The 24,573-nt window shown below is 39.1% G+C and overlaps 1 protein-coding gene across 2 annotated transcripts in view; it reads right to left on the reverse strand.

Moving 5' to 3' along the window:
• Window positions 1-24,573, reverse strand: part of LRATD2 (LRAT domain containing 2) — a 413,939-nt gene that overhangs the window by 69,010 nt on the left and 320,356 nt on the right. For both annotated transcript variants that reach the window (XR_007472592.1, XR_007472591.1), the window contains one exon: window positions 17,853-17,909. The gene's annotated coding sequence lies outside the window, so the exon portion shown is untranslated. The remainder of the gene's footprint in view (window positions 1-17,852; window positions 17,910-24,573) is intronic.

The following is a 24,573-nucleotide window of genomic DNA, read 5'->3' on the forward strand; positions in this document are numbered from 1 at the left end:
ATTGGAATAAACTTCTTGGTTTGTCCAAACTGTTTAGTTGTGATGGGATTTGGGGGACAATTACTGCACTGCTAGAAATCACATTTGAACACTGTTAAGGCCAGAGACGAAACAGAATTTATACCAGCTTCTCTGTAGTTAAATCAGTGAGAGAAGAATTTGGGGCCCAGTTCATTTTGGAAGATGATATGCCCAGTCAACCTGGGACTGACTCTAACTTTGGAATGAAAAACAGCAGAGTTCATATTTAGCTCTATCAATTTCTAACAGTTCTTTAAACTCTCTGGGCCTTAGTTTCTTCATTCGTGTAATGGTGGTACTTATCTTAGACAATAGTCTTAGAAGATAGTGATGAAGGTTAAATTGAATCATATATTTAAAGCTGAAATCTGGATATCAAACACATAGGAAATGCATATAAATGGGAGTTAGGGAATACTGGTGTGACAGCAAGCATAGTACTTTCTAGATATTTATCATTAAGCTTCTGATTATTTAGGGAGGAAAGACGTTATTTTGTTTAATCTTGAATTTGGTATTTGAGGAAGATTTTGCTTAGAAGATACAGAGGGGGAAGAAAATTTGGAAGGTAATTGCTTCTAACGTTTGCCCTGATTTTGAAGTCAGGACACTAGTTTCATTCAACTATATTCAAAAAATATTTATTATCTGATTTCCTATTTTCCAGGCTCTGGGAATATAGTTCTGGGAATATAGAAATTAGCAAGGTAGATATCATCTTTGGCTCTATAGAACTTGATATTTATCATGGGACATGGATTAACCAAGTAATTAGACAAATAATTATGCACAACTATAGTAAAATGCTATCAAGGGAAAATGCAGCATGCTTGGAGAGTATAGAACAGAAGAAATCTAACCAAAATCACAGCTTTTTACTTCCTGGAGAAAGATTTATCCCCATTGGAAATGTGAAGTTTGAAGAGTTTTTCCTCGATATGCTTTCCAAAACTTTGCTGTTCTCCCTAGTTGGGGAATTAGCTGCTTGCAGTCTTTTGAATGACCCTGCATTGCTTGTCTTTGTATTCCCAGGACTTAATAAAAGTGCATTTATACTGCGTTGTTTCAATTCTACCTAATGCAACTTTCCCACTGGGTACTCTACCACAGAAAGCTTATCTCCGTCCTCTCACCCAAGGAAAAGAAGTTCAACTCAACTATCCCTTTGTCTACACAATTGGAGACATTCTATTATCCCTAGTCTTCTTATCAGGGCATTAAAAGTGCTAAAACCTTTTCAAAATTTGCCAAACTAAATATCCTATGGCTGTTTTAGGGCACTCTGCCCTCTCTAGGGATGGTAAACCAAAATAAGGATGAGGGATGATATTAGGATAAAAGAGAAGGAGAGAGATAGGCTCTAGGTTACCGACAATTTTGATCTAGGTTATTCCTGTTTAATATTGCATTTCCTTCCCACCAAAATCATTGCTGGTAAATTTCTTGAGCAAAGTAAAATGAGTCACAGAACACTAGAGTTGGAAGAAACCTTAAAGTTTATCAATTAGGACTCGGGCATATGATAAACAAACAAAAAACAAACAATTAAAATTGGCTTAAGCCCAATAAAATAATGTATTGACTGACTCAAGTGATCAAAAAGAAAAAGTAAAAGGTTTGAGGTACTGCCTAGTTTTATGTAGTCTGATCAAAAGTTCATAATCTGGCTTCTTTCCATCTCTTATCTATACTGTGAAACTATGGAAGATATATAGAGTGACTGCTCAACATTCACTCATGCTTTCTTCTAGAATGCCTTCCATATTTCAGAAACTGTAAAGGAAGGCATTTCTAACCCTCCTTGTGGGTATAGGTAGAGATGCGACTTAAGTTGTTCCAATATATAGTATTTGCATTTGATCTACATTTGGAACTGGATAAGGAGTGGATAAGGTTAGGCATCCATTTTTCTGGCTCGGATCACAGCTAGGGCAATGTAGCTAATCATTAGTCACCCCCTCAGTCAGTGACTTTCTCTAGTGGAGGTGGCAGCTTTCCTGAACCATATGCAGCCTGGTTCTGGGGTGAGCGGCTTCTCAATTTAGCAATTTTCCACAGCGTTAAAGGACGTTCTTACAACCAGAGCAGAGACATTGTGACTCTAAACACTCGAAACTTTTCTTGGAAGTCCAGCCTATAGCCTGCTTCTCTAGCCTTCCACTGATTTTCTAAACAACCTTACACTTGGTAGATATAAATAAAGACAAATTAAATCTCTAGAAATAAAAAAAAATACAATGTCTGAGATGAAAAACACACAGAATGGGATTAATGAGATATTGAACATTGTGCCTGACTTCTTCCAGTTAGCATAATGTTTCTGAAGTTTATCCACATGTGGCATGTATTAATACTTCATTGCTTTTTATGATCAAATAATATTCCATTGCATGGATATACCGCATTTTGTTTATCCATTCTTCCACTGATGGACATCTGAGTTATTTCTACCTTTTGGCTATTGAGAATAGTGCTTTTATGAATGCTTGTGCACAAATATCTGCTTGAATACCTGTTTTCAGTTCTTTGGGATATATACCTTGGAGTGGGGTTGCTGGGTTATATGGTAATTCTATGCTAAAATTGTTTAGGAAGCACTGAACTGTTTGTCACAGCAACTGATCCATTTTACATTCCCACTGGCAGTGTATACAGGGTTCCACTTTCTCCTCTTCCTTGCCAACTCTTGCTATTTTCTGCTTTTTTGATTACAGCCACCCTAAAGGGTATAAAGTATATCTCACTGTGGTCCCTTCAAGGGCAGTTTCTATTTGTCTGATTTTTTTCATATATATGGGTCACATGTTCCTTTTTTTTGTTTTTGTTTTGCACATCTTGTAATTTTTGGTTGAAAACTCTACAATTTAGATAATATATTGTAACAACTCTGCATACTAACCACTATTCCTTGGTTTGTTCTTTTATTTGATTATTTGCTTAACAACTTGGCTGAACTAATTTTGCCAAGTTTATCTCCCCTGCAGTTTGCTGCCTCTGATATCCATGTTCAGATTTTTTTTTTTCCCTTGATATTATCTTTTAGCTTGGCTATTCGGAGCTCACCTCTGGTCAGCATAAGCTACTCCTCGGTCAAAGACTATACTTAAGGTCTGTTAACCAGTCACATTTTTGCCCTTTACCAAAAGATTTGCACGTGGCTTGAAGGTAGCTATCAAAGTTCAGGGCATTTATGTATTTTGCTGCAATTCAGCTAGGAATTTGGAAACTAGGAGAACTAGGAAATTGGAGATTCCTTCTCTGATTGCTCTCAAGAGGGTGCAGCCTTGGATATGCACAAAATCTTCAAGGCTTTCAGGGAAGAATGTGATTTTTAGTTTGAAGCCTTGATTCCTAGGAGTCTCCCATGGGTCAGAACAGCTTATTGTTCAACGTTCAGTCAGTGGGATTCTTTTTGTCAGAGTTTATACCAGTGAGATTTCTACCCTGTGTTAATGGGTCTGTGTATGGCTCGTGGAATGCTTTGAAGTCTGCCTCACATCCTGTTCTGACTGCCTCTGTGTGAGAGCAGCCTAGTTCATGCACACAGGCTTTTGGACCCCAAGATTGACTGTGATCCCAGGAGCACTCTTCTTGCCTGCCTCTTCCTGGTTCTCTCTATTAAACTTCACACTGCTCTGCCATTTTGCCTATATCATAGAGCTATGAGCCTCCTCTTACTTGCTTTGTACCAAGATCTCCATTGTTTTGGACAAATCCCTTAAGCATGGGGTTCCACAAGCCCTGTTCCAAATAAAGTAATACCAGCAGGAACTTCCTGTAGGGTATAGAGTATGTGCAAGGTCCTTGGTCTAAGTTTGGGCTGTTCCTCACTTGCAGATGGGCAGAGGGGCCCATTCTCAGGAAGGCAATCACCACGTGCAGGAGGAGAGCGTGAGGACGGTGAACTGCTCAAATTCTCGAAGGTCCCATTTCCAGTGAATGTTGATTTTATTTATATTCCAATCAAATATTCAGGGAAAATTTCCTCATTACCTTGTGGAAAGTCGTAATGATAAAGACCACTGTTTGATTCTCAAGAGATTCAGAGAGCCAGCATACTGATTTAGTGCTAATCTCATTAGAACAGGGACTGAGGAAGAGAGGATTAACAGCAGGATGCACTGCACCATTAAATATCAAATTATTATCCAATTAGGTGTGATGAACAATGTTTTATTTCCAGATATCAGATACCAAATCTCAAGTAGCTGCAGCATTTTCTAGATCTAAAGTGTATGAGTAACCTTGACTCTACCCTTGTTCATAATTGTAATTCTGCACTAAGCTTGAAAAATCCATCCTGGACTTAAAACTGTCTCTTGGTAACCTGGTGGGTTTTCCAGGCACACCCATGAAGACACACGTTTTGGTAAACAGCTCATGGATGTCACTATAAAGTAGTTCTGCCAGCCTCACTCAGTTAGGTTGGGCAGCAAAATATAGGGCAGACAAGGTTGTTTGCCAGTGATCTCTGCAGGGATCATTTGATTAAACAGCACATACTCTCCTTCAAAAATGCTCGTCATTCATTCACTCATTCATTCTACAAAGTCATTCATTCTACAGATGAAATGAACTATGGGCAGAGTTAGTAAGTGTGAATGGGGAATGGAGAGTGCTGAGAGAGATGTGTTCCAGGTAGTGGGGGCAGTAATTCAGAGGCTTAGGATGGATGGGAACATAATTAATTCAATAAACTATAGGTAAGGTTTGTTTTAGAAAAAAATGGCAGAAAATATGCAATCTATAAAAAATGAGATAAAATTGTTAAAATATAAGCTATGAGCAGACACAGCTTATATTAAAGGAGTATTTAGTGTTATCTGCATGTATTGTACAGAACAGAGCGTGAGGACGGTTATCCAGCAAAATGGGAGAGACCTTTTCTTGCCTAATTCAACCCAACCCCCACACAAAACAAAACAAAGAAAAATAAATAAAACAATGCATCATTTTCATTAAAAGTCAGAGGGGCTCAGATCAGAAAGTTCTCAGAAGTCAGATAGTTTGCTGCTGTAGGGAGAGGGACTGGCACAGAGCTGAGAGTCACGGTGCTCAAAAGACAGGTGGGCCCATTGCCAGGCAAAAAGCATATCTTTCTTTAGCCAAAGATATGTGTTTTTCTAAAACCAAACATATGAACAAACAAAAATATACTGTGCACTACAGTGAACTTTATGAGGGCTGGTGAGTGGAATTAAAGGTGGCAGATAAGTGAAAATAATGGTAAAATAAAGTAAAAGTGAGCCCTGGCATGGACAATGGTGATGACACACCATGAACTTAGGAGAACAATGAATTCAACTCTGTGTACTCGGGTCCAAACGTATACGAGCGACAACAGTGATTATAAAAAGAAAATCATCAGCCAGAAGTGACAGAGACAAAGGTTTCCCTGTGGCTATACCTGGCTGAATAATGCATCTTGTTACTAACACGGTGGAATTAAAAGCTAATGCCAGAGCAACATCCCATGGCATTAATAATTTGTCTACTATGTTTTTATTTAAAATTAGCTCATCCATTAAATACAGAACATTGTAATCCCTGTAGTTTTAGTCATTCCCAGTTAATCCTTTCATTCTCTAAAGTGTTGAATTAAAACTCTGCAGGTAATTATGTGGGTCTTAAAAATCTGAATTTTCATTTCGACTAAGTCACTCTGACTGAATTAAAATATTGGTGACAGGGGGCTTCCCTGGTGGCGCAGTGGTTGAGAGTCTGCCTGCCGATACAGGGGTCACGGGTTCGCGTCCTGGTCCGGGAAGATCCCACATGCCGCGGAACGGCTGGGCCCGTGAGTCATGGCCGCTGCGCCTGTGCGTCTGGAGCCTGTGCTCTGCAACGGGAGAGGCCACAACAGTGAGAGGCCCGCGTACCGCAAAAAAAAAAAAAAAAAAAAAAATATATATATATATATATATATTGGTAACAGTTATTACTTGAGACCTTGGCCAAGTTATTTAAGATCTTTTTTTTTTTTTTTTTCCCTGTGGTACGCGGGCCTCTCACTGTTGTGGCCTCTCCCGTTGCGGAGCACAGGCTCCGGACGCGCAGGCTCAGCGGCCATGGCTCACGGGCCCAGCCTCTCCGCGGCATGTGGGATCTTCCCGGACCGCGGCACGAACCCGTGTCCCCCGCATCGGCAGGCGGACTCCCAACCACTGCGCCACCAGGGAAGCCCTATTTAAGATCTTTGTTTGTTTTTTTTTAACATCTTTATTGGGGTATAATTGCTTTACAATGGTGTGTTCGTTTCTGCTTTATAACAAAGTGAATCAGCTATACATATACATATTTCCCCATATCTCCTCCCTTGTTTCCCTTATTTGCAAAATGGGAATAATGAATAGGGCATAGTCACTACATTATCAAGTTGTTATGTAGAATAAATAAGAAATCATATGGAAGCCATTTAAAGTAATGCCCAGCACACTGAAAACATTTAAACTCAGATAATAATATTATTATTTACTATTATTTTACTTATTGTTATTATCTTCTTGAAATGGCATCAAGACTAGAACAGACTGATGAAATAATGAGAACTTGATGACTGCTGCCTTGAGGAGGTTTACCCCTATCTGAATTCATTACAGGTTGTCTTTAAAGCTTCTCATCCTGAAGCCGATTACATGAAATATCCATCTCCAAATATTCTCGAGAAAATAAGAGAGTACTGAGTCAATAAGTTTGGAAGATGCTTAACACTGCCTAAAATAGCATTTCCCAAATGTTTTTGACCACCAGCCATTTTGTTTGCATGTGTGTATGTTGGGGGGTGTACCTGTTAACATCCAGCTAGATGACTATACTAAGGGGACCTCATTTCTAGAAAGATCTAGCTTAGTAGGTGAGAACACCAGCTCTGTTGAGTTCAAATCCTGCCTCTGTCAGTTACTAGTTTTGTGAACTTCCTGCTCCTCGGTTTCCTCATCTGTACTATGGAAATAATAACAGTGTCATTTCCATAGAGTTGTTTTTATAAGTATTAAAAGAAGTAATCTAGCTGAAAGGTGTAAAGCAAAACGTATCAAGCAGATTATGCTTAACACACATTTACTATTATTACTGCAATCTATGGAAGTCTATATAAAATTTTAGGTCCATAAGATGAAAAGGGAGTCACTTCTGTACTTCAGGATGTGCCTCTGCCACTTAATAAGAACGTTATCACACAGAAGTTTCCATTTCAGGCAGTGTGGCGTTTGAACCGCCCTTTATCATTGTTCAAAATCTCAGTGTCAAATTCTGCACATCATTTCTCCACATTTGTCCATTTTCCAGAACTGGATTTGCCAAACTTTCAATCTCTCTTCTTTTTCTGTATTTTCCTTCTCTCTAACGTGTAGGACTTTGAAAATAAAAGACTCCCTTCTCTTCATCTGTGCCAGGGTCAAGTTCATGGTAGGTGATACCAGATGGCAGCAGAAAGAGATGAGTTTCTAGGGACTAGGGTTGTCATTTTTAAAAAAACCGACTGGTTGTTGTACTTGGCCATTGCTCTTACTAAAAATATTGCACTCACTCAATGTGCTGGCTGCAGTGGGGCTGAACTTTGTCCCTTTGGGGTATGCATGACTGGGGTCAGTAGCTGTAACAGGATGAAAACAAAGAAAATTCTCTTTATCTCTTATCACCCTTCTTCATTCTCATTCTGGGTGCTGTCAAGAAATGAATCAAATAGGTGTCAAATGCTATTGTTTCAGGCCTTCCTCCAAACTCTTGCCCTCTGACATAATCTCAGCATATAGCTGTAGGAGCAGGAACAATTCCCTGTGTCTCCAGGGATTTCAGGAGCTTACCTGAACTGGGAGAATGTGGACAGAAAGCTAAGTTTTCAGATCTATTTCTCACCATATAATAAACAGTGCTTTTTCCTACCAACTATCATATACCTCTTTCTCAGTTTGTAAAACGCTGATTTAAAAGCCATGTTCCCAGCCCTATGAGATAAAAAGTTATTGCTAAAAACAAATCATAGTTTTCACAGTGTCTCATTTCCTTTTGTCAGATATTTACTTTTCCAGTTGCTTTCGCAATGAGGGGTGGGCAAGTAACAGGAGGCAACAGCTGATGAGAGAATTTATAAGAATATTTTTATGAAATACAACAGTGACACCCACAAAGATGCCCTTCCTTTTCTTTTTGCTCCCTTTCATCTCTTCTCTTGACCTTGGAAGTTGTAATATCATCTTGTAATCATGAGGAGAGACTTTACCAACGAGGTTGCAATGCTAAAGCAGAAAGATGGGAAGACTCTGGACTCCTAATGAGATTGTCAGGTTGTTGAACCAGCCTTGAATCTGCTGACCTCCAGTTTTCATATGTTATAATACTTGTCAATATTATTTAAGTCACCATAGTTGGATTGTACCCTTGCCTTCTCAATGAAGTATTGCACAAGAGTCTTAGAATTTAAAAAGGTTGACAACTTCTCTATCAGCTTCGGGTCTGCAGGTTGTAGGAAGGAGGCTGAATGATGTATGGGAGTGAGTACTAGCTTTGTATCCGAACACACGTGATTTCAAACTCCAGATCTTTGGCTTGTAAGCCGTGTGTCTTTGGGTCATTTACCTAAGAGATCTGTGATTCAGTTTTGTCACCTTTACAGTGGGGGTAACAGTAGCTAAGAGTATTATGGGGAGGATTAAATGGCATTGCATAGAAAATTTCTGGTACATAATAGAAACTCAACAAACTTCTCTTCCACCTTTCTTACCAGCTTGCACCTAAATTTAAATTCAAGACAGGATTTGGGTTGTGTCATGGAATAGGTTTCTGGTGAAATGTTTTAAATAAAGCAGGATATGGAATCTTTTATCTCTAAAAAGCCTTGGAAATAGGAAAGTTCTAGTACAATGTATTTTGAGTTGGAGAGTTAGACTGGGTACAAGCTTTCAGAGACTTTCATCTCTTTGGGTATCTGTAGCTCGTGCTCACTGATGCCACCGATAGTTCCCTCTGGATTGATGGTACTGCTCTTTGTCATTGGTCTACCAGAGGATTTCCCTTCAACATCACATGGAAATTTTAACAGGTGATGAGTTGTCTACCTGCTGAGGAGAACATACCCTGCTCTGCCAGAACTCAGGAGCCTGCCTTGTTAGCCTCTTCCTCTCTCAAGCTGGGTCAGAGATTCTCACCTACCGTCTGGGAGGTAAGTTCTCACCTGCTCTTAGACTGCATTCACTAGACGCACATCCTGAGTTGGGGATTCATGTATAAGTGACTTATTAGGGAAATGTTCCAGGAAGAAACTGGTAAGGGATGGGGAAGAAGGACCCCAGGAAGAGTATAATTTCTGGCAAAGTACCAGTCTCAGCCTAATCCTGCATAGTTCTCTGCAATATACATTACACATCAAAGTTTCTCCAGCCTCAAGGCAAGGGAGCTGAGCTTTTCTCTTCCCACAGGAGTCAGTCATTGGCTGTGGGTTATGGGGTGGGTGGGGAAGAAACTTCCATCTTCCTGTGCACATAACCCAAATGGCTCTAGTAGTTCAGAAACAGCACTTGGAAGATTGTAGATGTAAGGCAGTAGGAGCAAACATATAGAAATTGGTGGATGTGTGCACAGAACTGGTAAGTAAACCAGAGGGAATCTGGGCAAGAAATGACAATGGTTCTCTAAACAAAAGGTTTCTTTTCCTTTCGCAATTTTTTTTTCCTCTTTTTTAAATCATGATGGCCTGTAACAGTTGAAAATTGAAATAAATATATATTTTTTAACATAAAAAAAGAAATGACAATGTTCCCTACACCTATTTCCCTGCCTCTCAGCGACAACATACCTACTTCACTATGGAATAAACAAGACTTTCAACTCTAATTAAAAGCCTGAGTTGTTGAAGGCTGCCTAACCCAATCATTTATAGGCCGTGTTATATTGAATAAGAATTTAATGTCTCTGAATCTCTGTATTTCTAGAGATAGAATTTAATAATAGAGTTGGAATGTGAACCTAGGTTTTTTGTGTGCTTTGTTTTTAATTCTTTCCAGTACATTATATCATAAAATAACTAGATCATGAAATTAAAAGGGACCTTGAGTGGGCATGTTCTCTCTGGGCAGGACAGATATCTACCTTTCTCAGAGAGATAGGCATCTATCTTGTTTTTAACATTCTTCCAATTCAGTGGTTTTCCTGACTTTAGACATTCCTAGTAAAATAATTGTATCAATAATAATAAAATACCTGCAACAACAAAAAATTACCTTCCCCAAGGATTATGCCCACTGAATCATCACCTCTATGCAGAAATCTCTGCTATTCCCACTAGATAAATCCCCAGTATTATGTGTTCTCATAACACAAAATATATTTTTCTGTAATTTGTCAGAGTTGCAACTCTAAATTTATGTTTGTTTCTTTGGCTCTCTGATTAATATTTGTTTCCTGCACTAGACTGTGAATTCCATGACTTCAGCAACTGCGTCTTTGTGTTCTTGTTCACTCTTCTGTCCCTAGACCCTGCACAGTGTCTGACATACATTAGATGCTCTGTAATAATTAACCATTGTAGTATAGTGAACATAGCATGGGCTTAGGGCCAAAGGAAATGGACTTTTCTATAGCCCATTATCCACTCCCATGACCAATGTATGAGAGTTCCAGTTGTTCTACATCCTCATCAACATTTGGTTTTGTCAGTATTTAAATTTTATCTTTTCAAGTGGGTGTGAAGTGTTATCCCCTACATTTAATTGGCATTTCTCAAATAACTAATAATGTTTAATAATTTTCCATGTTCTTATTGTCCACTTATGTATCTTCTGCCAGAAATACCTTGTTTATCTTTGCTTTCACCATATTCTTCCCCCTTACATTCACTCCTTGGGGGCAAATAAAGCATCTTCTTAAGATATTTCCTGCCAGTGCTTCTCCTAAGATATCTCTACTGACTATTCTTATGCTGTTCTAGAACATGTGTAACCCAGCATTCAGCTATTCCCCTGGCCATGCTTAACTGGTTGTACTTTTGCCTTAGGAACACCTGGATGTTGGATGAGAAATCACTCCTATTACTAGGAAAATCAAGTCATAATAAACATCTTATTTTTTAATAGTCTATTTAAGATATGTATGAAGGCCTCACATTACACAGTGCTCTTTATCATACTAAGAAGACTATGCATTAATTTTCTACTGCTGCCATGACAAATTACTACAAACTTAACGACTTAACACAAATTTATTACCTTACAGCTCTGGAGGTCAGAAATCTGTTATGGGGTCTCATTGCGCTTAAATCAAAGTGCTGTCGGCAAGCTGCATTCCCTTCCGGATGCTCCGGGGAGAATCCAGTTCCTGGCTTGTTCAGGTTGTTGGCAGAATTCCGTTTCCTGTAGCTGTGGGACAGTTTGCTATTGGCTGTAATTTGAGCGCATTTCCCAGCTTCGGGGGGCTACCTGTATTTCCTTGACTCATGGCTTCCTTTCTCCATCTTCAAAGCCAGTAACGAGGCTGAGTCTTTCTCATGTTGCATTTCTCTCTGATCTTTGTTTCTCATGGAGTAGGACTCTGTGATTTAATTGGGCCCACCCAGATAACCCAGTTTAATATCCCTATTTTCAAGTCACCTAATAACAACCTTAATTCCGTTTTGCCCGATAACATAACATATTCACATGTTCTGGGGGTTAAGTTGTGGACAAGTTTGGGAGGCCATTATTTTGCTCAGCACAGACTATATCAAATATTTCGATGGTTGAAAGTTACTTTTGACCTTGTCACCACTTGGGATTTGCTTTTCTCATACTCCTTCCTCTGTTTTTTTATTTTTTGTTGTTATCATGGATATCCAGATTTCTCACTTCCTTTATATAAAATATTACATTATTATAACATGTGCTTTCAAAATGATAAACCTCATTCTATTCTGCTACCCATGTAAACAAAAGATGTAGAGTTAATAAGACTCATACATCTTGGAAGGCAGTGGAAGAATCATCTTAATTAGCTGAATTTATCTGTCAGTTCTCTCATCCCCAAAGTCTTATCAATATATAAATATATATTATATATATATTATATATATATTCCCAAATATTATATATATATTCCCAAATAAATATGGTATTCTCTCTAGGTGTAACTATTATATTAACTGACAAGGGAATAAAAACTGAATCACCTCAGCACTTATATCCCTCTCTCCTTGTCAGACTCACTATTATTAATATATATGCTTCTTGAAGTCAAGGGCTCTCGCCTGGGAGCATTAGACTTGAGCACTAAGCTCCACTTGAGACTGAGGTCCACAATTACTCAGTGCCTTTGATCATTATGAAATTTATTTAATCACAACAGTCACGATGAAACTAATAGTCTTCTAGCATATTACGGTTTGCAAAATACTTTATAAAATATGATCTCATTTTAAGTCATGTGTCAATCCTGTGAGCTAGGCAGGAAGCACCTTTTTAATTTCCTATTTTTCATTTGAAAAACTTGAAGTTGAATGGAGTTAATCTTGCTTAAGTTCACATAACTATTAAGTGATAGTGTGTGGATTTGAACTCATCTCCTTTTCTTTTCACTATGCCTACTATGGTTAATTCGGCAAGTTGCTATGATTATCAGTTTCTGTGATTTGACTCATGAATTTGATAGTCTAGTTTTTGTTCAAGTAGAAAAAGATCTGGAATATATATATATCTGATATACTGACCGTCATAATTTGTTTTCTAAAACACAATTATCTCACTTGGTATGTACAGTTGACCCTTGAAAGGCATGGATTTGAATTGTGCGGGTCCACTTATATGAAAATTATTTTCAACAAACGTGCACCAAAGTACTACATGATCTGCAGTTGGCTAAATCTGTGGATGTGGAACGGCAGATACAAAGGGCTAACTTTAAAATTATATGTGAATTTTCAACTGCGCAGGGATTGATGTCCCTAACTCCCACATTGTTCAAGGTTCAGCTGTATATTATGAATTCAATTTTATGCAGATTCTATTTCCCACTACCTTTCTGATATAATTTTTAGACTTTTCTCTACTTTTTGGCTCTCAGCAGTCTCTAAAAATTGTCTTCTTTAACTTTTCATGATCCCATATGGATCTCCATGTCATCTATGTGTTGCTCTTTCCTCCTAGGGAGAAAAGCAATCTGCTAAATAAATTCTCACTAGAAACAAAGAATCAGATAGCTAGTAGAAGAGATTTAATTCAAGTGGCTAGCCATGTTTCAACTCCAAAGACACAGCCTATCTCACCATAGTACAACATGATGCTTTCAATAATTTCCCAAATGACATGGTTTTCAGTATTCTTAGTAACTTATTATCATTGTCCCACAAAATATGTACATGATATATATAAGGAAAACTACAAAATTCTGATGAATGAAATAAAAGAAGAACTAAACAAGTAGATAAGACATTCATAAGAAGACAATAGAAGACATTCATAAGAAGACAATATTGTCAAGTTGTCAGTTCTTCCCAACTTGATCTATAGATTCAACACAATCCCAATGAAAACCCAGCTAGTTATTTTGTGGATATTGCCAAACTCATTCTAAAGTTTATATGAAAAAGCAAAAGACCCAAAATAGCCAACACAATATTCAAAGGAAAAACAAAATCGGGGGACTGACAATACCCAGCTTCAAGAATTATAAAGCTTCAATACTCAAGACAGTGTGTTACTGATGGAAGAATAGAGAACAGAATAGAGAGCCCAGAGATAGACCCACATAAATACAGTCAACTGTTCTTTGACAAAGAAGCAAGGGCAATACAATGGGTTAAAAAACATCCATTTCAACAAATGGTGCTGGGACAACTGGACATCCACATACAAAAAAAAAAAATCTAGACACAAAACTTGCATCCTCTTCAAAAATGAACTCAAAATGAAGTACAGACCTGAATGGAAGTTGCAAAACTGCACAACTCACAAGCGATAACATATGAGAAAACCTAGATGACCTTGAGTAAGGCAATCACTTTTTATTATATAACACCAGAGGCATGATCCATGAAAGAAATATTGATAAGCTGGACTTTCAATTTAAAACTTCTGCTCTATGAAGGACAATATTAAGAGAATGAGAAGAAAAACCAGACTAAGAGAAATATTTGCAAAAGACACTTCTGATAACGGACTGTTGTCCAATATGTACTTGTAACTCTTAAAACTCAACAATAAAAAAAAAAAAACAACTACCCAATCAAAGATGGGCCAAAGATCTTAACAGACATCTCACCAAAGAAGACATTCAGGTGGCAAATATACACAAAAAAAGATGTCCCACATCTTATGTTGTTAGGGAAATGGAAATTAATACAACAATAAAATACCCACTACACACCTATTCGAATGGCCAAAATCCAAAACACTGAAACACCAAATGCTGATGAGGATGTGAAGCAACAGGAACTATCTTCTATTACTGTTGGGAATGGAAAAGGGTAGAGCTACTTTGGAAGACATGTTGTCAGTTTCTTACAAAACTAAGCATACTCTTACATGATGTAGGAATAGTGCTCCTTGGTACTTACTCAAAGGAGTTGAAAACGTACGTCCACACAAAAACTTGTACACAAATGTTTATGACAGCTTTGTTTATAATTTCCAAAAGTTGGAAATAACCAATATGTCTTTCTTTAGATGAACAGATAAATAAATGGTGGTGCACCCAGACAATGGTATATTATTCAGCACTGAAGAAACATGAACTATCAAATCATGAAAAGATATGGAGGAAACTTAAGTGCATATTACAATGTGAAAGAAGGCAATCTGAAAGGCTCCATACTATACAATTCCAACGATATGACATTCTGGAAAAGGCAAACGATAAAGACAGTAAAATGATTAGAGGTTGCCAGGAGTTAAGGTTGGTGGGAGAAGATTTTTAGGGTAGTAAAAATACTTTGTATGATACTATAATCTTGGATACATGTTGTCACACATTTGTTCAAACCCATAGAATATATAACACCAACAGTGAACCCTAGGAAAACTATGAGCTTTGAGCGATAATGATGTGTCAATGTAGGTTCATCAATTGTAACAAATATACCACTCTTGGGGGACGTTGATAATGAGGGAGGCTATACATGTGCGAGAGCAAAGAGTAGGTGGGACATCTCTGTATCTCCTTCTCAATTTTGCTGCGAACCTTAAACTGCTCTAAAAATTTATCTCAATTAAAAGAAGTATTATCCTGCACTAGTTCCCTATTCCAGAAATAGATTAACCAGGGCCAAATATGCTCTGAGATTGTTACCTTACTGTGAACTAGGTATGGGTCTTCTGTGGCTCCTGCTTAAGAATGTATTAGCCTTATAATCAGTGGTGACACATTTTGACTTAAATAGTAAACTAATAATCAAATTCCTTGGATCTTTTTTCCATTCCAACTCTAGTTAATTGAAGATTTCTCCTCTCTTTGTGCAATTGGTTATTTGAACTAAAACGAAGGACGTGACATATGACTCAGGTAACTTTCATTTTTTTGGAGTCAACCTATTATTCCGATCTCTGAGGAACTCAGAAAATTGTTATTCTGTTTTGTTATAAAGCCATTATTTCTGTTTTTTCTTCCTCATCCATTTTATGTCAACAGCAAATATAAGCCTCAACCAGATATCTATTTTTTATTCAAATAATAGAAAATGATGTGTAAGAGATTGATGACAGTTTAACATGTTACCTCACTTAGTCCTGTCCAGAGCCATTTTCTTTTAAATAATTTCATAAAAACAACACTTTAAAGATGAAGGAATGGATCTTTTATTAGAGTACTACCATCAACACAGTATAATAAGTCTATTTAGAACCCCAATTTTTTTTTCTAAAAAGGATTTAAAGTAACTTGCATAATACAGAGCATGATGGACTAGGTTAAAATTAGGAGTAAAATAATAAAGAGAAAAAGGCAGGAGACCTAAGAATAGCAAGGATGAGACTTAATGTGCATATTATAAATATTTATGCTGAAAATATTATTTAGTAAGAGTTGGCAACCAAAAGGAAAATTTTAAAACCCTGCCTGTTACATAGTTCACAGTACTTATAAGCTATAAATGGATCAGTTCTATTCTTATTGCTGGGAGCAGACGGGACTTTCTCCCCAGGATCCTCAAGAAGAGTACAATATGTGATGTAAAGACTGATGCGTTCAACACCACCTCTCAGTAGACTCAGTGATGAATACTGTGAGCAGTTTCTTACAGTAACCCTCAATCCAGTTTAATGGTCTCCCACCAAGACACAATTTAGTAAAAGGGTGAGGCAGTGAAAACAATGCCCTAAGGAACTGACTGGACACAGTCAAGTTCAGGCTTAAATTGACTGAGCCTAATCTGGGGGCATATTTCAGCCTGTTTAGTAGAATCCTGGGGGTGGCATATCCATCAGGCCATTCTTGGCTGTATCCCTCAGCAGAGCTTTTGATAAATATTAGGCAGCAATGCGTTCCACATTACATTAGCTGGCGAACATTTGGAAGACAGTTTTACTCCATGTAGCCAGGTAAAAACAGACCCACATGCCTGGTAGGTAACTAAGCTTGGGGATGGGCTGACATGAGCCTTACTAGTCAATTTCTAGGAAGCCAAAATGGTTGAGCAAAGTGGAATTGAATACCTTTGCTTAAAAACCTTATTTCCAGGAAAGTCTGTCCTGTGTCAGTAACAGGACAGTCACAGGCTGTCCCCTGTTCAGAGGGGCATGGGCATTCATAGCACAGATGACATCATTAGGATGTCTTGGTAGTAATGGAGCAAATGGCACACCTCCAACTTGCAAAGATCCTTGTTCTATGCTGGACCATTTTATTAGCACAAGCCCTTTGATAGCATCAATTTCTTGGCATCCTGGGACTTTGATCTTTTTAGTTTTCTGGTGCCAAACAGTCTGCAGCTTTAATTTTCTCGCTTATATAGCTCAAAGTTTCTTATCTTTTGAGGCTGAGGAAACTGCTATCTCTGGCTCTCCCTGAGTGACCTTATCTTATCTCACAAGGTTTTAGACACACACACACAGTGACAGCCCCTTGTCTGAGCAGAGGTGGGAGTCAAGGGGAGGGAGGGTCAGGCAGGGATGTGGTGTTCCTTCCCTTGCTCTGCATGGACACGTCCCTGGGGACCTTGCACGCTTGGGTAGTGTAGTCAGCACACTCAATCATACAATCTCAGGAAATGCCTCATAGCTGATTTCATCTAAAGACGGACGAGAAGGTGTTTTTAAGAGGCTGACCAGTGACTGAAATCTCAAACCACTCCCCACAAATAGGCATCAACTCTGCCTAACAGGTAAAGAAAGATGACGTTGATAAGTCTGGCAGGGTTGCCTCTTACTAGTTGTGGGACTTCTCAGTTACTCTATTTTCTCAGTTCTAAGTGGAGACAATGATACTTTTTCTCAGGATTGTTTTGAGGATTTAAGTCATTAACATACAAGTAAAATGCCCTCATGGTATCGTGCCTGTCATTGTCTCTACTTATATCAAGGTATTTCATCAATTTTAACCGATCTCTTTTTCCCTTTCATCTTGAATTTTTAAAATCAAGGTGAAACAAAATCTACATTTACTTTTCATATGTTAGTATTTTCTTTCCAAAAACTGCTTTTAATTGGTAGTATATCTTACATTCAATAGCTTCATAGAAATGAGGACTATTATAGAGATGGATAGATAAATAGATAAAGATATCACTTTTCTTATTGTCTCAAACTACATTTATTTCTATAAAATTCATAATTAAATCATAAGTCCATAATTATATCAACAAAGGAAGCAGTGTGCTTTAGGGGAAAACAAGGACAAGCTTTGGAATTAGGCTAGATTTGAATATTGGTTCTTACCATTTGAGCAGTGAAAGTACTCCATTGCTTAATCTCCTTGAGTCTCAATATTCTCACCTGTAAAATGGAGAAAATAATACATATTTAATAAGAGTTAAAATAGCATATAGTTAGGACTTGGCACATAGTAGGTATTCAGTGCATAAGTGTATCTTTTCAGTTAGCAATGTGCTAAGTTTTGTGGGGATCACAAAGATGAATAGAAGGAAAGAAAATTATAATTTTTGATTTTCTATTTTGTATTAGGCTCTGTGGTTGATATTCTATGTGTGCACATCTCAATTCTCCTGAAAACCTGTGGGGAAGTTTTTAATATTCCCATTTAACAGATTAAGAAATTATTTCTCAGAGAAGTTAAACATCTTATCCAGAGTCATTTCTTGCCCTGAAGGAGCTTGTATTCTAATTGGAGACATGAGTAACATGTATCTGAAGAGCAAAGAAGATGTACAATATGAAAGAAGTATTATAAAGGCAGATATAGTACCTACAATTGAGTAAATACAGGTGATAAGCATCAAGAATTTAGAGGGAGAAATCTTCCTGGGTTAAAGTGTTTATCAACCAGGATAGGTTTCCTTATGCTGCAGTAACAAACAACTCACAAATTTCAGTGGTTAAAACAGCAAAGATTTAGTTTCAGCTCATGGCCCTCAAAGTCAGACACATCATAGCTGCTTATGAAACCAGGTTGAAGCAGACACCATTGCCTTTGATATTGTTGGTAACTGCCAAAGTGACAAAAGAACTCCAGAGAGTCATAAAATTAATTAAATTAATTAAATGCTTGGCCATTGAATGCTGTGGTCCAGAGTCACTTTCACTTTCAAGTCATTGGACAGAACTAGTCATGTGACCTTTGCAAACACAAGGGGGTCAGAAAGCCTAATTCCACTGTGTGCCTGAGGAGAAGGAGATCTGGAAATATTTGGTAAATGGCAGTAGTAAATAACACCATGTGATTCTTACAAGAGTCTAACATAATCTATTTTGTAGTGAGTTTTACAAATCAACATTTTAAAAAATACTATATTTTCTAAATACTGAGACAGGCTGGGACCTGGGACACTTTGCTGCAGTGCTGCAATGCTTGCACCTGGACACACCTCTCCTTGGGCAACAAAATACAAAGAAACTACGTGAGAGTAAAAGTAACTGCATGCATGAACAGTTGGGACAAATTCTGGACAAAAAGAAACCAAAAAACCCAACTGCCACTTTTGCAGAGGCCGGAGCAAAAGCAGGGTACTGCTCAGGCCCTTGCACACAACACCACCTAAGGGGTGGGTAAACCACCTAAGCCACCGCTCCCGCCCGACCCCTGGACACACCCTTACTCTCACCCCATCTAAGGAACAACTCGCCCCTCTCTCAGCGAGTGGGCCAGCAAGGGAAACTGTTGTTTGTTCTCCCTCCCCACTGCTACGGAACTGTTGGAGTTCTCGCTCCCAATAAAACCTTGCCTGAATTTCTTGTCTGACCTCTGATCAATTTCTATTATTAAGCAAGCCAAGAATCCTGGTCGGTAACAATACTAGTTTTGGTTAAAAACTGCACTACTGATAAGGATATGTCTGAATTTTCACATGTACGTGAGCCTATTACTGAAGTCCACTATCTACACACAGGAGATTACTTGTTTACAGTCATCACTGCTGATTTCTTTCAAACCTTTACTAAGCACCTGCCGGTAGAACCTGTACTTGTTGGTAGAAACTGTACCTATTCAAGCCTCTGCTTCTTATCTTCCCCTCTGAGCAGACATTACATCCCAGGTACTTGTTTATCCAAAAAGATTTTTTGAGTAGTTGCTGTTTACATAGCACATCTACAGGGCACCTTGGGAATGACAAATACACAATCATACTAGGACAACTTTTTAAGCATCTACCATCTATGTGGCTGCCTAGACCAGAAGCTAGAGAATCACCCTGTACTTCTCCCCCTTCCTTACTATATATGCCATTATATAGTTATCAAGCTCTGTCGACATCATATTTTTAAGACAATTGACTGCACATTGTAATCGCCTGGGATACTTAAAAAAATACTGATGTTTAGGTCCTATCTCATGTAATTGGTTTTGGAAAAGGCCTGATCATTGGGGTGGGGGGGCTGTTTGTAAGCTTCCAACTGATTCTCATGTGCAATCAAGTTTGAGATACAAGAAGTCTCGGTTCTTTCTACTAATTTTCATTCCCACTGCCCACCTTTGGTGGAAGCCCTTCTAATCTCTAATGTGGATTAATTCAGTGATCTTCTCTCTGGTCTCCTTGCCTCAACCTGGATTAGGGGCCCCAGTGCCATGTTCTCATTATGCCCAGGGCACGTATACGGTCTGCATTAATACTGCCTCTTTATCATCCCTTTGCTCTATTAGACTATGAGCATCTTGCAGGCAGCAGCTAAGATTTATTGTATGTCTAACTTGTAGTTCAGGACCTGGCACATAAAATGTGCTAAGTGTTTGCTGAATAATACAAATGCGTAAATGTTCAGTGAATCCTGGGCGGTAAACCAGTACAAAGATGAATAAGACAGAGGATCTCCATAAAAGCATTCATAGTTTGGTGGGGTAAATGGACATGAAAACACTTACAATGCCATATGAAAAAGGCCTATAACAGATGGAGAAGTTGTTTCTCAAGTATGGGAAATAAATAAGATAGCAGGAAACATTGCCAAAATAATCCTAATTGCTATACTGCTTTCCCATGATTTGCTCCCAATAATCCCAATAATAGTCAATAATATGCTATTTATTTATTTATTTATTTTGCGGTGCGCGGGCCGTTGCAGAGCACAGGCTCCGGACGCGCAGGCTCAGCGGCCATGGCTCACGGGCCCAGCTGCTCCGGGGCATGTGGGATCTTCCTGGACCGGGGCACAAACCTGTGTCCCCTGCATCGGCAGGAGGACTCTCAACCACTGTGCCACCAGGGAAGCCCCCTAATATGCTATTTAAAATAAGAAAGGTGGAGAGGAATTAAGAATAGACTGTAGGGGTGGTTTCATATTTCTAGTCTTTTAACACAGTCTTTCATGACTTGCTGTTTCCCAGAGTACTTTATTGACCATCTCTTTTGTATCTGTATGTCCAGAAGACCCTAGAACACCTACACATTTCCACAACCATCTGAAAAACCATATAGGTCAATGGCAAAATGCTTGTATACATTCTTCTCTGTATATATGATTGCATCTCAGCTCCAAATCACCCTTCCAGGCTCTGTTCTGTGATGCAGAGCTGAAACTGCAAACTCAGTGTTCCCTTTGCCAGCTGTCTTCCTTTTAGGTTCTGCCAGTAGGGGGCACTAGAGAGAGCTGGAAAGGCAGAAGTTTGGAGACAAGGAACTTGATTCTCCTTGCCCAGCTTGCCTTGCCTGTTACTATTACCTGGCAACAGTGACCTTAACTGTTGCAGCATTAGTTGGCTTGACTTCTTTTTCACACCCTGTACTAGTCCTCAGTGGTTCTTCCAACTGTTCAGCTTTCTGTCCCAGGGAAGGATCCCGATTGGCTGCTGGGGTCATGTGCCCATCCCTTTGGCCAATCACAAACTGATTTGCAGGGAGAATCGGTTCTATGATTGACAGGGCCTCTGGACATGCCCACCACTGTGGCCAGGAACCAGGTTTGCCTGTTATTGGGAGAAGGGTCATCGGAAAGGGTACTGGAGCACCAAAAATATAAGCTACCACAACTGACAATAAGCTTAAAAGGGGAAAATAATTTTCAACTTCTGAGGAGTCTTAGATATTGAGTAAGCTATTAGCCCTGTAGTAGAGCCTCCCACAGAGCTGCAGCCTCCTCTGGCTGACGCTCCATTTTACTGCCGTACCATATCGCTAGTGGATCCCAGACATACCTGAATTGACACAAGTGCCAGAGCCTAAGGTCCTGCTGAGGTCTGATACACAGAGGCATGTTTAACATGCTAAGGGAACAGAGTCATGAATAAATAATTGCTTGCTGGAGTCCAGAAAGGATTTAAAGATGTCATTTGAACTGGATCCTAAAAAATCAGTAGGTGTTTAGCAGGCAAGGAAGGGGAAACAGGAGTGTAGAGGATATTCTGGGTTATGAAAATAGCAAGTGCAGAGAGGAACGGAGGCATGAAAAGGCATAATGGGTTTTGGAGAATCATTTCATGTGACTGAGCATGTATGGGGGTGGGGGTGTGATACGTCTGGAAACACAGATTGTGGACAGATTGTGATGAGCCTGGGATGCCATCAGTTCTCTTGGAAAACATCTGCTTCCCATGTGCTGGCCAAAGCGACAACCATTTTCACACATACTATATGATGGGGCTCCCTGTTACATATGCCTGGAATCAGTTTGCTTCAAAGGGTACATTCCAATGAGATGATACCTGGAAGGTGAAGTCAGTAGGAATTCGAACGATGTTTTCAAATTTGTTACCTGAGCACATTTCAGATTTCAGTACAATATCTTCAAGCTGTTACAAAGGACAGAGAGTTTTTCATCCTCTGCATTTCTGCACCTGCATGTTTCCTCACCCACCGCTGGGTCACACTCCGTGTAGCCTCAGAAACGGAAGTAGAAAGTTGGGCTAGGAAATCAGGTAAGAGAACAAATCTACCTGAGGCTGACTCACCTCAAATATGTAAACAAAGTTTAGCTGCAATAGAGCTGTTGAGGTACAAATAGCTGTAGGCATTGGAGCAATATAACAAGGCTAAAAATGATGCTGGGACATATACATTATTTCCGACTAAAAAATAAAGGACAAGGCAGAGAAAAAACATCAGGGATTGAGAAATGTGTTTTGGGAAATTTTGGGAAATTCATCATGACCTCCACACTGCTCCGTATCTTTCTGAACCACTGACTGATTTCCACAGGCTGGATTTAAAACTGTTTATGACTATCTTCACCTAGCTTTTGAGGTTAATTAATTTTACCTTTGCCTGGTAGTGCCATGAGTATGGGAAGCAGAAACAGGGGGAGGCGATGATGTTTAAGAGCTATTTGAAAACTCAAAATTGCCAGAAATAAATGTTGCAGGGAAGGCAAGGGTGACTTGGAAATAGTTGTGACCTGAGGACTTGGTGGGCTTGGCTACTTGCAAATTGTAGGATCGGTAGCAGAGTGACCAACTCATTCTGGTTTGCTCTGGACTTTTCTGGTTTTAAAATGGAAAGTCCCACTTTCACTGTGCTCCCAGTCCCAGGAAAACAGAAGAGTTGGTCATCCTAGGGAAGACTGGTGATCTAGCTGACCATAATTCAATAAGCCAGGTGAGGCAGGCCAGTGGTTTGGGAAGAGTGAGGGCTGCCCCAGGAAACTGTGTAAATATGTGAGGGTCAGCCTAAATTGGAGGGCACAGAGGCTAGACTGCGGACAGTCACCTCCAATCAAACCCATAATTTGAAGATTGACCAAATCATTTACTCTTTATCCAGATATTGAGAAATATCAAGCCACTGTAGGTTAAAAAGTTTTAACCGTTTTATAAATTTGATAAATTTTTAGGAAGTGTGTATCTGGGAGCAAAACTCTATAATAAGGTTAATGAGAAGCAAAGCAACACAAATCTGTTTTCATCACTGTTAACATAGCTTAAATCACAACACAGGAGGAAACAGCTGCTCTGGAAGGCAGCCTAGGAGCAGATCAGCAGAAGCTGATGATCTGTTAATGAGCAGGTTTTAGTGGTGAGCCCTGGTGGAAAACCTACCAGACTCAATCCTGAAAGCCATCCACAGAACAGGAGGTGTGTGTGAATCATCTGATTGATGTGAAAAATACTCAAACCAGATTCTTCCCAGCACTCTAGAGGCTGTCATGCCCCACTGCCTCCTTATCTGTTTATGTTAAGGAGACAGGATACTTCAGTAAGTAAATGTGTGTAGTATTTAATTAAACTTGCTGCTGGGCTCCATGTGTGAGGCTGGTCCTCATTCAGGGATTATTGGACTGTTGCATCCTGCCCTCTCACTTATTTCCCTTCCTTCTGGTGCTTCTACCTCCAGCTCAATACCAGCAGGAGCTGTGGAGCATCAGGGTAAATGCTTTAATATTATCTTATTGCATGCTTATCTTATTCTTTAGATAAGGAAACCGAGGCTCACAGAACTTAAGCCATTTTTCTAAGGTCTTCTAGCTTGGAGAACTATGATTTAAACCAGGCTCTGGGTGACTCCATAGCCGATGCTTATGACCACTTATGTAATAGAACATACATGTATTTAGCAAAAACGAACTATGGTATGCAGCAGTGGTTCTCAAAATTTGTCCTCAGACCAGTACCATTAGCATAACCTGGGAACTTGTTAGAAATGCACATTTTCAGGCCCTACCACAGACTCACTGAATCAGAATTTTTGGGAATGGGCCTTAGGAAGCCCTCTGAGTGATTCAGATGGACACTAAAGTTTATGAACCACTAGTATGTAGGCTGCATGCTGGGCACTAAGGATTTAAAAAGAAAAAATTAGGTTCCCTGACATCCGGGAGTTCAGAGTCTAACAGAGGAGGCAAGTATAGAAAGACCATCATAATCGCACTTATTAGTGCACTATAAGTAGAGTGAGAAAGTATGCATAGAAAATTAGGAAAGTAAAGACGAGGACAGCTAACCTGGATGGAACAGGAAAAGTTTTTGGGAAAAGTGGTTCTTGGACAGACTCTGAAGGCATGAGAAGGCTCTGGTCACAGTGACAAGACGGAGAGAGTATTCTAGGCAAGGGGACAG

Source organism: Orcinus orca, chromosome 17 (assembly GCF_937001465.1).
Source record: "Orcinus orca chromosome 17, mOrcOrc1.1, whole genome shotgun sequence".
Classification (NCBI taxonomy): Eukaryota; Metazoa; Chordata; class Mammalia; order Artiodactyla; family Delphinidae; genus Orcinus; species Orcinus orca.